The sequence below is a fragment of the Schistocerca gregaria genome, chromosome 1 (genome assembly GCF_023897955.1).
Source record: "Schistocerca gregaria isolate iqSchGreg1 chromosome 1, iqSchGreg1.2, whole genome shotgun sequence".
Taxonomy (NCBI): domain Eukaryota; kingdom Metazoa; phylum Arthropoda; class Insecta; order Orthoptera; family Acrididae; genus Schistocerca; species Schistocerca gregaria.
In genome coordinates, this window is record NC_064920.1 from 470,345,589 (window position 1) to 470,358,355 (window position 12,767).

General features: G+C 43.5%; 1 protein-coding gene across 1 annotated transcript in view; it reads left to right on the forward strand.

The window, feature by feature from the left end:
• LOC126353098 (uncharacterized) overlaps positions 1-12,767 on the forward strand; it is a 287,154-nt gene that overhangs the window by 244,304 nt on the left and 30,083 nt on the right. The gene's annotated exons all lie outside the window — the stretch shown is intronic.

Sequence of the window (12,767 nt, forward strand, 5' to 3'; positions counted from 1 at the left end):
AGACGGAAGTCGGAAGGTTCGAGATTCGGGCTGTGGATGAGGAAGAACAGTCCAATGAAGTTTTGTGAACTCCTCTCAGGTGCGCGGACTTGCGTGAGGCCTTGAGTTGACATACAGAAACAGAAGTTCGTTTGCATTTTTGTGGCTATGAACACGCTGAAGACGTTCCTTCAGTTTCCGGAGGGTTGCACAATACACTTCAGAGCTAATCCTTGCACCATGAGGGAGAACATCATGCAGAATAACCCGTTCAGAGTCCTAGAACACCGTCGTCATGACTTTACCAGCTAAGGGTGCAGCTTCGAACTTTTTCTTCGGAGGACAGACTCCGTGAAGTGCCGTTTTGTTTTGGTTTCGAAATGATGTTCCCATGTTTCACCGCCTGTGACGATGTTCGACCAAAAATTTCACGGTCAGTCTCCTAACGCGCAAGCAATTCCACACAGACGGCCCCTCGTTGCTCTTTACGGTCTGTTAAACGGCGAGGAAACCAGCATGCATACAACTTCCAGTAACTAAAATGGTGGACGACTGCGTCAGCATTTCCAAGAGAGACACCCGTTTGTGCAGTGAGATGTTTGATTATGATACGTCGATCACATCGAATGAGAGTGTTCACAAATTCCAACATTCCACGAGTCACAGATGTGTATGGCCGGAAGGCACGCTGGAGAAAGTATAGGTCTGCGCTGCCTTGTTGCGATGATGACAGACGCCTCGCCTAACAAGTCTCCGTGCTTTTGTTCACTACCAGGTCTCCTTAAGCATTCCGAAAGCGCCTACGAATATCTGCAATGCTCTGTTTTTTCTGCCCAAAGAAACTCAATGACAGGTCTGTTTAAAAGCACCTCCGTTACAGACGCCAATTTGAAGGCTACGTATAGGGCCGCTCCCTTTGGGTGAGAGCAAAATGTGTTGCACTACTTATCGAAGGCCCCTCGTATATATTTATAGATGTGGGTCACTGTATATTCTGCTCGTACGGATATGAGCGCAAATACTAAAAAGCGCTTTTTTTTTGTCTTCAATCACTTTTCACGTTACTCACTTAAAACCTGGTGTAGGCATTCTGACTTCTGTTTCTGTGTTAGAAAGAGAGGTGTTGCTGCTCACTTATTACACATGTTTTAACTGTCACCCTGCTTTCGTTACTTGCTTTCTTAACGTGATCAGTCCCAATGGTTCAAATGGTTCAAATGGCTCTGAGCACTATGGGACTTAACATCTATGGTCATCAGTCCCCTAGAGCTTAGAACTACTTAAACCTAACTAACCTAAGGACATCACACAACACCCAGTCATCACGAGGCAGAGAAAATCCCTGACCCCGCCGGGAATCCAACCCGGGAACCCGGGCGCGGGAAGCGGGATCGCAACCGCACGACCACGAGCTGCGGACTCAGTCCCAATGGATCGCTCGCTGCTTTCATAGATTACCTCCACTTCAGCCTGTCTCCGGCTCCTTCCATCCTTCCTGCAGTCCCACTCTCTGAAGGTTTTTGGAAGGATACGCAGTCATTCCATTGAGTTCTAGGTCTTCCTACAGGCCTTCTGCCGGTTGGCTTGGTGTTGAGTACAGTTTTCGGCCATCAGTTGTCCTACATTCGAGCAACATGCCCTGCCCAATGGAGTCGTCGTGTCTTCATTATAGCCACGATGCTCGGCTCTTTGTATACATCATACAACTCTATATTGTGACGAATCCTCCATTTTTAACTCTCATTAACGCAAACTGGTTTTGTTGTTTTATTTATAACATGAGAACCAAAAGTGAAAATTCTTTTGAAATACGCATCCAGAGATCAAATATTCATTGCAACCAAGGAGCAGTCATGGTGTTTCACACTGGACTCGCAATCGGGAGGACGATGGTTCAATCGCGCGTCCGGCCATCCTGATTTGGGTTTTCCGTGATTTCCCTAAGTCGCTTCAGGAAAATTTCGCGATGGTTCCTTTCGCAGGGCACGGCCGACGTCCTTCCCCATCCTTCCCTAATCCGATGAGACCGATGACCTCGCTGTTTGGTCTCTCCCCCAAATCAATCCAATCCGTGGTGTTTGAGCTGCATCAGATAAAACATTTGTCATGAAATACAAATGTATCTCAGCTGTTGCAACAACAATACAAAATCTAATAAACTATTTGTGCAGCAGCTACCGATAATCACGGATAACCAATAAACAGTTGAAGCATTATTACTCCAGGCATATCAGGATCCTGAGTAAGTGTGATGATATAACATATTTATGTGCTTGTAAATACGTCAGTTGCACAATGTTCAAGCAGTTGCGCTGGCAATAATGTTTTTATAATGGCACATACTGTTGTGCTGTAGACTGCTTCACAATTTACTCTCGACGGGCTACTGCATCCGTCTCGCACGTGTTATTCTTCCCTGCCGATGCTAAATTCTTTACTATCGATTTTACGGTACTTAAATTTCCAAACAATACTATTACGCTTGAAATAAAAATGGGCCTAATCCAACGTAAAACGTACCTCGTTTTGGAAGCTTCGAGAGCGGTTATAAATTTTACTGTTACTTGTCTTGCGTTTAGCACAGTGTGGAAGGTGTAAAAGTGAACATCGTCTATCGTAAGTGAAGTAATGAATGACATTGTTGACAGTTCTTGGCTTCAGATCTAATCTATTGACTGTGTCTCGTTAGGTTCGCGAGTCCTACAGATGCACCATTCACCGAATTCTTCGAATCATCTTGTCCGACAGCTCTGCTGGTAACTTCAAACCAGGAAATATCTGTGACTGGGGACTGGGTTGCCAGAGACATCTTCGCCATCAGACAATTTTCATGGCTGTTTCATCACTGTACGAAATCATGTGAACAAAAGGACCATGACGTGCATGTCTCAATGTTGATACATTTTCGTCGCCCTGTACATTACTATCCATAAGTAACTTGGCGGTTTCAGAGGGCGACTGTTCGAAAATTACAAGACATACCGAAATCACACATGTCTGCATCACCCTCAAGTTGAGCGATCTGCAGCTACGCCACGTACTACGAATCGAAATTTAGGGAGTCGCTCTTTCCACTGATATGTGTCATTTTTTCTGTACTTGTTGTAGCTTTCTTGCGGTTGTATTCTGTAAGCTTGGAAGCACATAAAATAACCTTGTATAAAGTTCAGTCTTCTGAATACTGTGCTACTTTGATGCCTATTTTCTGTGACGATGACTGAAAAGTTTTTCGCCGAACTAGCGGCGAAAGAAATAACAGCATGCTGTCAGCGTTCTCAAAGAGTGACATTGATCTACCGTCACACAAACCAAACGTTACAGAAGACCTGAAATTGCCAGTGCTCAGATAGCTGAATCATCAGCGAAAAGAGTCGCAAATTTACTAGGGATATTTGGAGACAGCGTATCAAGTGCCACAACAGCAACAGTCTTCATGTGATGAATTACTCTGCCGGACAGCACGGTGGGCGAAAGGCGTAACTTACCTCTGAATGCATGGGGATACGAGTGTGTGTCGTTTCTCCTACTGAAAATATCAGCCTCCGAATGTGATTGTTAAGCGTAATACGCGTCCACAGAACAGTCATCGAAACCAGTGGGACGAGAGCTGAATGAATACAAACATTAGTGGTAATGCTGTTATTACCCAAGCCAGTCGTTGGTCAGCCACTGGACTGAGAAGCTAGCGATTTCAATGTGTTTTTGGGAGCTAAGATCATGTTTTCGAATACCACTTCCACAAACAAGATTTCGCATTTTATGTTGCAGATCGGCTCATGTCGGCAGCCCCGGAACAAGAAGGAGCGCAAGAAAAGTTGTTAGCAGCTCTGTATTTGTTCACAGTTCTGTTAGAATCGCTTCCGAACGAATGCGAGGCAAAGAAATCTCTCCAATCCAAAAAAAATGTGGTTTATTTTCATACAAAAAATAAAGCTTTAAACGAAAAACTAACTTCAGAATCAGAAATTTCTTTGCTTCTTCTTATAAAATTATTCTTTTTAGAATCGCAGCAAATGTGAAATCACACATTATGGACACAGTTACACAGTAAACATCCGAAAACCAGTAACTTCGCCGTTACTGTCGACTGTGTGGCTAAAGAGTATGGTTCCTGTAGCAGTTAGGCTGTACTGTTAAACGTTCTCAGATCTGTATTTGATTCCTTTCGGTTCTCCAGAGCGGTCTCGATTCGTTGTAGATCTTAATTCTGATCATCATTAGCTCAGGCAAGTGGCAAGAAGATTTCATTTGTGCAATGAGTACTAAACGTAGGTTATTGACCAATGAAAATGTGCAATATCGTTCGTCAACATAACTTTGACAATGTTACCTAAACCTACATAGTACAGCTCGTGTTTAAGTAATAAGAACTGAAGACGCCCATCGTCAATGACGTCTTGTTACAAGTCAACGTGGAGCTTTTGTATTGGTAGGTTCAGTCATACCGTGGTTCTGGTGACAATGAAACAAAAAGTGAGTGGGAAGGATTATAAAACTACTTTAGGTAACTATCTTCTTTCAGTAGAACATGAATTATTCCCAGTAGAGAATTTAAACTTTGAAGAAGACAAAGCCTCACTTATACAGCCGGAAGTGTAAAAACTGGGTTGATCAAATTTAAACAGGATGTTATCGCTGGTTTTCACAGTGCTCAGTTTTGATTATTACAGTGTCATGTAGTATGCACTGCAAACGTTATCAGCGCCCTCTGACCGTCCTGTAGTGCCTTCCGTCGAATTGGAACAGTTTCTTTGCGAGGAATGATACAAAGTCCCATTGATCTCTGTTTAGGATCTATAAGAATTGACCTCCAAGAGAAATTAAAGTACGCTGGGTGCTAAAAGCGTACGTACACCGTATACTTACGGAAACTTTGGAAGCCCTCCATAACAACCTCGTTGAGGTGTTCAGAAGTCGGAGAATGTTAAGGGAACGTGGACGTGAACAGAGAGCGCTTCCATCCCGTAGTCAAGAGAGCACATTACTCCTTCCTTATCTATAACAGAACGGTGAGGTTCTATGCCAAAACTGAATGGTATAACATCACTAGGTATTAAAAGAAGTATTTATTTATCTACAATGATGCAGTTATTACAATAATTGGTTTACGAGATTAATTCTGTAAGTAAGTTTAATTTTCGGTTCCATTATCTAGGGCATCATCCGTCTAATGTCATGTAAACTGGACAGATTTTTCTCAACATCCATACAATTTTATACTGCCTTACATGTTGCTTTTTGGACGGTGTATGACAAGATAACAAAAACTTATAAGAACTTCCACCAGTAACGATTAGCACTATACCGACAGCAGTACATTCCGGGGATGTTCTAGGAATAATATAAAGACAACATCATAATTTTCATGTGGCAGAAGTTTGTGTAGGTATCGATACCTTGACGGGGTAGCCCTCTTTGATCGGATTAAAAATAGGAGGTTTTCCGTGATTTTTTTGGATAAAATAAAAGGTAATGCCGAATCTGATGATATAATTTTATTCATTCACTTTTGTCTTTAAGAAATCTTTTTCCTATATTGGACGCTACCTGTAACAGCTGCACCAAGGGGAAGGACCTCTAGCATCGAGAACATTGGTCATTAAAGGCCCCCTAATGGACAACAAACTAATTTTGTATAAGTCATTTTGCATATATTTCCTATCAGCATACATAGGATAACTGAAAAATTCTAACAAAATGGTGACGTATTGAAACAAAGGTCATGTTTTTCGCCCAAAACATTGACACAAAAGCATTCACCGGAAAAGGACTTTTGAAGTTATCGCAATACGGCTACGTATACTGATAGAGAATTCAAATTGGAATGCTGGCGTAAATTCCGATCAAACCGTATGTGCTTTTCCCAAGTTATATTTCCAATTTTGGTTACAATTTTTTTTGTAGTTAAGTTAAACATACCTCTGTTCAGCGATCCTTGGAACGTCGAATAATCCGAAATCTTCGTCGCAGTCTTGATGGTCTTGCGGCTCTCTTTGGCAATTCGTGTCATCCACTGCTCTGGTTACCGGACGCTCTTTTGGTCCACTTTTGTACAGAAGCTGTAACAGGATGGTCTGATCTTAGATTCAAGCACGTTCATAATTCCCATAATGCCCGTTAGGCCGTCATTAAAATCATATGCTGCTACACTGGCCGCGATGCCGACTATTTTTCCCGCTTTGAATGTTTTTCGAGACACTTTAAAAAATCGCCTTGTAAGTCGACAACAGAGTTCCTGGCGGACTGCAGATGAACACTTCAATAAAGTAGACATATGGAGAACATTTTAAGTAAAAAGACAAAAAAGATTTCTGAAATTTTCAAAGAGAACTGCCCCATTAAGTACGGACAATACAGTTTCAGGGAAATGAGAAAAGAAGTAACATTCAGATCATAGGGTTCTTTCACTACCCCCTAGCTCTCTAATCTTGTTGAGTAGCCGATTTTCTGTCTTCTGTACTCATTTTCAAGAAACTTTTCCGTACTCCGGGTTCCCGGAGTTGTTTTGTTGCATGTTGAAACATCTTGTTGCAATTCCAACTTACAATGTTGTCACATGCTGCAGCGTTACGTAGTCCTTCTAGGTATACTTTCCTTGTGCTATTGATTTTACCAAACTGTCGAATTATTGGTTCTGTATCAGCGCCGTAACGCTTGGTGTCGTATGACAAACGATGTCAAATACATCAAGAGTACACTTTTTAGAGGGAGAGACACAATATTCGACAACAGTAATAATTAATAACTGGTTACTTTTAGCAACACCTGACTCAGATGATATAGTTGCTGGAAGGTCCAAGGAAAATTAGAGTCTCATTTCGAACAGGTACAGGTTCTCAAGTTAGTCGGTGATGTCTTCAATCAATATGTTGGCGAAAAAGGTTGGCATGGCGAAATTTACTACCACGACATCCTAATACAAAACTCTTAATACAGCAGATAAAAATTCGCTCAACGTCTTCCTGAGATGGTCTCCATTCTTCGCACAATAAATATGTAACCCGTCGACCAAATGTGGCTTGAAATCAAACAAGTTATTATTGGTGGCAGTTGTGAGTTTTAGACAAGCAAATTGATAAGAGATGTAAGCGATCCAGTATGGTGCGCAAAACAAATCAGAAAGCAGGAAAAGAAGCATACCAGATTTAAAAGAACCTAAATTCAGCAAGATTTGTGACAATTTACCGATGCTTGAAACTTAGCACGAACTTCAGTGCGAGAGGCTTTGAATAATTTCCCTCAACAAAACTCTGTCTACATATCTGGAAACACATCCAAAGAGATTCTTATCGTACGTAAAGTATACCAGCGACAAGACATAGTACCTTCGTTGAGTGGTAGGAATGATAATGCGTCACTAAACTGGAAATAGTAAGTACGATTGCCTGAAATTCCTTCAGCAAACAACCTGCAGTGAATATTCCAGTATTCGAATAAAGAACATTTGGCAACAGTAACAGTTTGGAAGAAGATTGCGTCGGTGTAACAAAGAAACTGAAGCTGTTTCATGTAACTTGTTTGTAATTTGTTCTTGTATCTTTTGCTTCTCATTGCGGTATACTTCTTTTACAGAATGCGTGAACTTAACTGTGAACCTGGTTCTGCAAAGCTAACACAATACTGAATTATAAAGGAGAACGTATGAACGCACTCAATGCGGAACTCCAGAGCTGCTGCTACGGGACCCACACTGCACTTGTGCGTAATGGTGGATCGACAACATCCCCCACTTCGGTGTTCAGCTTCCACGCACTACGATACAGTTACATATTTGTTGCCGGTTGCATCACTCAACCATCTGAGCGCGAGGCCTCACCTTTTGGGCACAGTTCATGCTGCGTGCTTTGGTTTGTAGAAATTATAGGGCCCAAGTTGCCCGAGCATTTTTTTTTTCAATTTATACAAATCAAATCTCGCCCCGCCATTCTCTTTTTATTAATAATGTGTCAGATTATATATTTCACTCTAAGTGAGATGACCAGAGGCCCTTACACGGGGTGTTTCAAAACTAGACGACAAATTTCAGGAACAGATTCCTCATATAAGAAGAAGTAAAAAAGCCTAGGTCAACATGGGTTGAATGCATAGCTACCGAGTTATTCGAGCATGTTTCTGTTACACAATGCGCACTAGCAAGTGACGTTTGTCGGAGGAAAATGTACGACAACTGTTACAAGAGTTGCACAATTAATCAATTTGCGAATAAATGTGATACGGGACTAAATGTCATTCAGCACGCGCAAAGGAAGTACAGGGTGGAGAAAAAGTCACTAGACACTGGGCACTGATTTAAATAAAAGACTGAATTTATGTTGCATTAGAAATGCAGACAATAAATACAATATTTTTTTTATTAAAACTGTTTTCCGACTTGTTTAATATACACTCCTGGAAATGGAAAAAAGAACACATTGACACCGGTGTGTCAGACCCACCATACTTGCTCCGGACACTGCACGGCACAGCGGACACACCAGGATCCGCGGTGTTGGCCGTCGAATGGCGCTAGCTGCACCGCCGCCGTCAGTGTCAGCCAGTTTGCCGTGACATACGGAGCTCCATCGCAGTCTTTAACACTGGTAGCATGCCGCGACAGCGTGGACGTGAACCGTATGTGCAGTTGACGGACTTTGAGCGAGGGCGTATAGTGGGCATGCGGGAGGCCGGGTGGACGTACCGCCGAATTGCTCAACACGTGGGGCATGAGGTCTCCACAGTACATCGATATTGTCGCCAGTGGTCGGCGAAAGGTGCACGTACCCGTCGACCTGGGACCGGACCGCAGCGACGCACGGATGCACGCCAAGACCGTAGGATCCTACGCAGTGCCGTAGCGCACCGCACCGCCACTTCCCAGCAAATTAGGGACACTGTTGCTCCTGGGGTATCGGCGAGGACCATTCGCAACCGTCTCCATGAAGCTGGGCTACGGTCCCGCACACCGTTAGGCCGTCTTCCACTCACGCACCAACGTCGTGCAGCCCGCCTCCAGTGGTGTCGCGACAGGCGTGAATGGAGGGCCGAATGGAGACGTGTCGTCTTCAACGATGAGAGTCGCTTCTGCCTTGGTGCCAATGATGGTCGTATGCGTGTTTGGCGCCGTGTAGGTGAGCGCCACAATCAGGACTGCATACGACCGAGGCACACAGGGCCAACACCCGGCATCATGGTCTGGGGAGCGATCTCCTACACTGGCCGTACACCTCTGGTGATCGTCGAGGGGACATTGAATAGTGCACGGTACATCCAAACCGTCATCGAACCCATCGTTCTACCATTCCTAGACCGGCAAGGGAACTTGCTGTTCCAACAGGACAATGCACGTCCGCATGTATCCCGTGCCACCCAACGTGCTCTAGAAGGTGTAAGTCAACTACCCTGGCCAGCAAGATCTCCGGATCTGTCCCCATTGAGCATGTTTGGGACTGGATGAAGCGTCGTCTCACGCGGTGTGCACGTCCAGCACGAACGCTGGTCCAACTGAGGCGCCAGGTGGAAATGGCATGGCAAGCCGTTCCATAGGACTACATCCAGCATCTCTACGATCGTCTCCATGGGAGAATAGCAGCCTGCATTGCTGCGAAAGGTCGATATACAGTGTACTAGTGCCGACATTGTGCATGCTCTGTTGCCTGTGTCTATGTGCCTGTGGTTCTGTCAGTGTGATCATGTGATGTATCTGACCCCAGGAATGTGTCAATAAAGTTTCCCCTTCCTAGGACAATGAATTCACGGTGTTCTTATTTCAATTTCCAGGAGTGTATGTTTGAAGTATTATTGTAGCATTGTTACATACTCTATGGCATAGTGTGATTTCACTATCCAAATCATGAAATGCGTCGTGTATGCAGTGCTCTGGTTCAGCGATGGCCCGAGACTTCCGAGAACAAACAGAGTCCTTGACGACGCCTCATAGGGAAAAAAATCCATGGATGTGATATCTCGTGAATGCGGAGGCATGTCAATATCTGCCCTTCGACCAGTCACTTTTCTTTGAAAAGTTTCTTTTAAATAGTCGCGAACGGCAGTGGCATAATGTGGTGGGGCGCCATCGTGTTAAAATTAAATTTCTTGAAAGTTTTCACCACACGTCATAACTCCTGGTACCACGTAATTCTGAACTATATCCAAATGGTTATCTCCTGACACTGTTCCCTCAAAAAATATGATCCAAGTACGCCAAATGATGACGTTGCACCCCAAACACTCACACCATGTTGATTTAGTGGTTGTTCTAAGATCATGTTTCCGTTGGTCAAGCATCAATTCACAGAACTGAAGACGTGGACCTGCATCATCTTCAAGTTACCCATGTCGTAAATGTGGAATATAAACTTTAAACTTCTGTTTGTATAAAATTCTTTGCTCTGACATTAGTGATAAATCCAGCTCAATTGCTAATCGTCTGGTTGATTTTCGCGGACTTTGGGTCATTTTCCTCAGTTGTGACTGTTTGGCAGCCAGATCTTGGTGCATCCATAGCAAATCCATGTTCTTCAAATCTATCTCATATGTCGTACACTGTTTGTCTAGACGGTGTTTTTGATCTAAAGTGTCTTCCCCATTCATTAACAACAGCAGTAGCACCACTTTTGTAAATGTTTTTAACGCGAAAATAGTTTTTCCTTTCGTTAACATCGTGGCAATTCAGAAAACTACAGCTGTAAACGCTTCTCACAGCTCTCGCTTTCAGCAGTTCACTAATTTGATTATTGTGTTTGTTCTGTTTGTTATTGCTTTGCATACCAACTTGACAAGGCGTAATTATCACCAACTGGTAATAACAACATAACGGGTTAAAACTTCCTACTTACGTCTTGCTGTTACATTTTATTTCATTTAACCATCTGTCCAGTGCCACGCTATATGGTGGTGGCCAGTTAAATATGTAGCTGTCGGCATATCCATTGTTAGAAACTGTAGCGTGCACTCTGCTCTGAAGTGACACGTAAGTACTACAAACGTTGAATGTATCAATAGCTAGTGGCAAAGGTGTGTATGGTGTGTTTGTAATTGCCTGTGTCGTTTGCAACCTGGAAATGTACACTTACCAAGAGCTCGCGACCACGCATTACACGTATGGTTTGGCAGATGGCAATACATTTGAGGCACGTCGCGTGTATCAGGACGTGACGAGGACGCTACCCATTACGCCCATTAGCAACCCGTAAGACATTCGTAGGAATTCATCGGCGTCTGTGTGAATACGGGAGTTTAACACGCCCATGAGGCAGCGGGGGCGGGGTTTCGCCCAAGAAATACAGCGCCAGTGTATGAGGAAGATCTATTCAACGCTGTGGAGGAAAGTTCTGGAATCAGCATAAAGCGGTTGGGCTTGCAGATGAATGCCCCGAATTTGACGATCTGGAAACGTTTACGTGAAGACGTGATGTATCCATACCATATACAACGTGTACAAGACTTGTCTCCTGCGGATTGTCCTCCAAGGTCCTCCAGTGGTTCCCGCAACAATGTGTTATGACGCTCAACTTCGCAGCTGTTGTTTTATTCATAGATGAAGCGAAGCTTACAAGAGAGTGAATCCAGAAAGTGAATAACCAGCACGTGTGGGCGGACACAAATCCCCTTGCACTATCCAACCGTCTCACAGCTTCTCCAATTAAGATCTGGGCAGCCATTGTTAGAGAGCTTGTTGGGACCGTCCTTTCAAGAAAACTTACTGGATAAATTTGCTGCGTACTGCATTGCCTGTATTTCATGTGCGATGATGCTCCCTTTGAGGCTGTCTGCACGGGGATGGGTAGAGGTGGACCGATTGCTTGACCACACGGTTCGCCTGACTTAAACCCCCCGGACGTAAAGTCTCCCTCGCATTCCACTGCTTTTGTGGATGAACCTGCTCCCATGCACGCATTGTGGCCACCTTTCGGACACTACACACTGCACCTGGCATTTTTGATCGTGAGTGGAAATCAGTGAGGCGACGAATGGAGGCTTGTATCCAGGCATAAGGAGGTCACTCTGAACGTTTCCTCGGAGTGTACTAGCTGGCGTTACAAAAGTACAGCGCAGTTTGTGGGAGCTGACCGTCGAATAAATCTGTAACGATGCATTTTCGGACCGATGTTTATAGTCTTTTTTTTATAATTCTTGTTGTATGAGGAATCCACAAGTGAAGTTTGGTGCTGAGTTTTAAAAGTCCCTGTACATTATTCATCTGTAAGTTTCTTCCAATTGAAGTTTTGAGATAACTTCCTCAAGCTTGGCTTCCATTCCTACTGGAAATATCCTACCCGACCCTGCTCCTGTATTTTAACATTATAGCACCTTTTGTCATTAAGTGCACTTGAATTACCTTTGCAATCCCCATGTACATGAAAGTTTACGTTGGCGTCACTGCCAGGTGTTGCTCTTATTGTACACATGAATCGTTCATTGTGTCCCTGATAACTGCTACAATTTTTGATCGCTTTCGCTAAAACTCAGGTCTAGTATTAAAGTTTGAACACTACAAAAGAGATATCACTTTTGGCACCAGTAGTTACTGTATCGCAGTCCAACACATATAGTCGCGACACACTCTACTACGAAAGCTGCTATTGTTTGGCAACTGGAACGATAGTAGCACTCCAAGCGGTAAGAAGGTAGACTTTATCATGCGTCGAAAAGATAATATTTGTTTTTAGTTATTTTTCTACTTACGTAACGAAAAGTTATTACATTTTTGCGTTCCATTCATTAGTAAATAACTAGACACAGGAATTGTCGTGAAATAAAAGTACACCTCCGAATCTCAATGATTCAATGACACAAGCCACAGCTTGTTC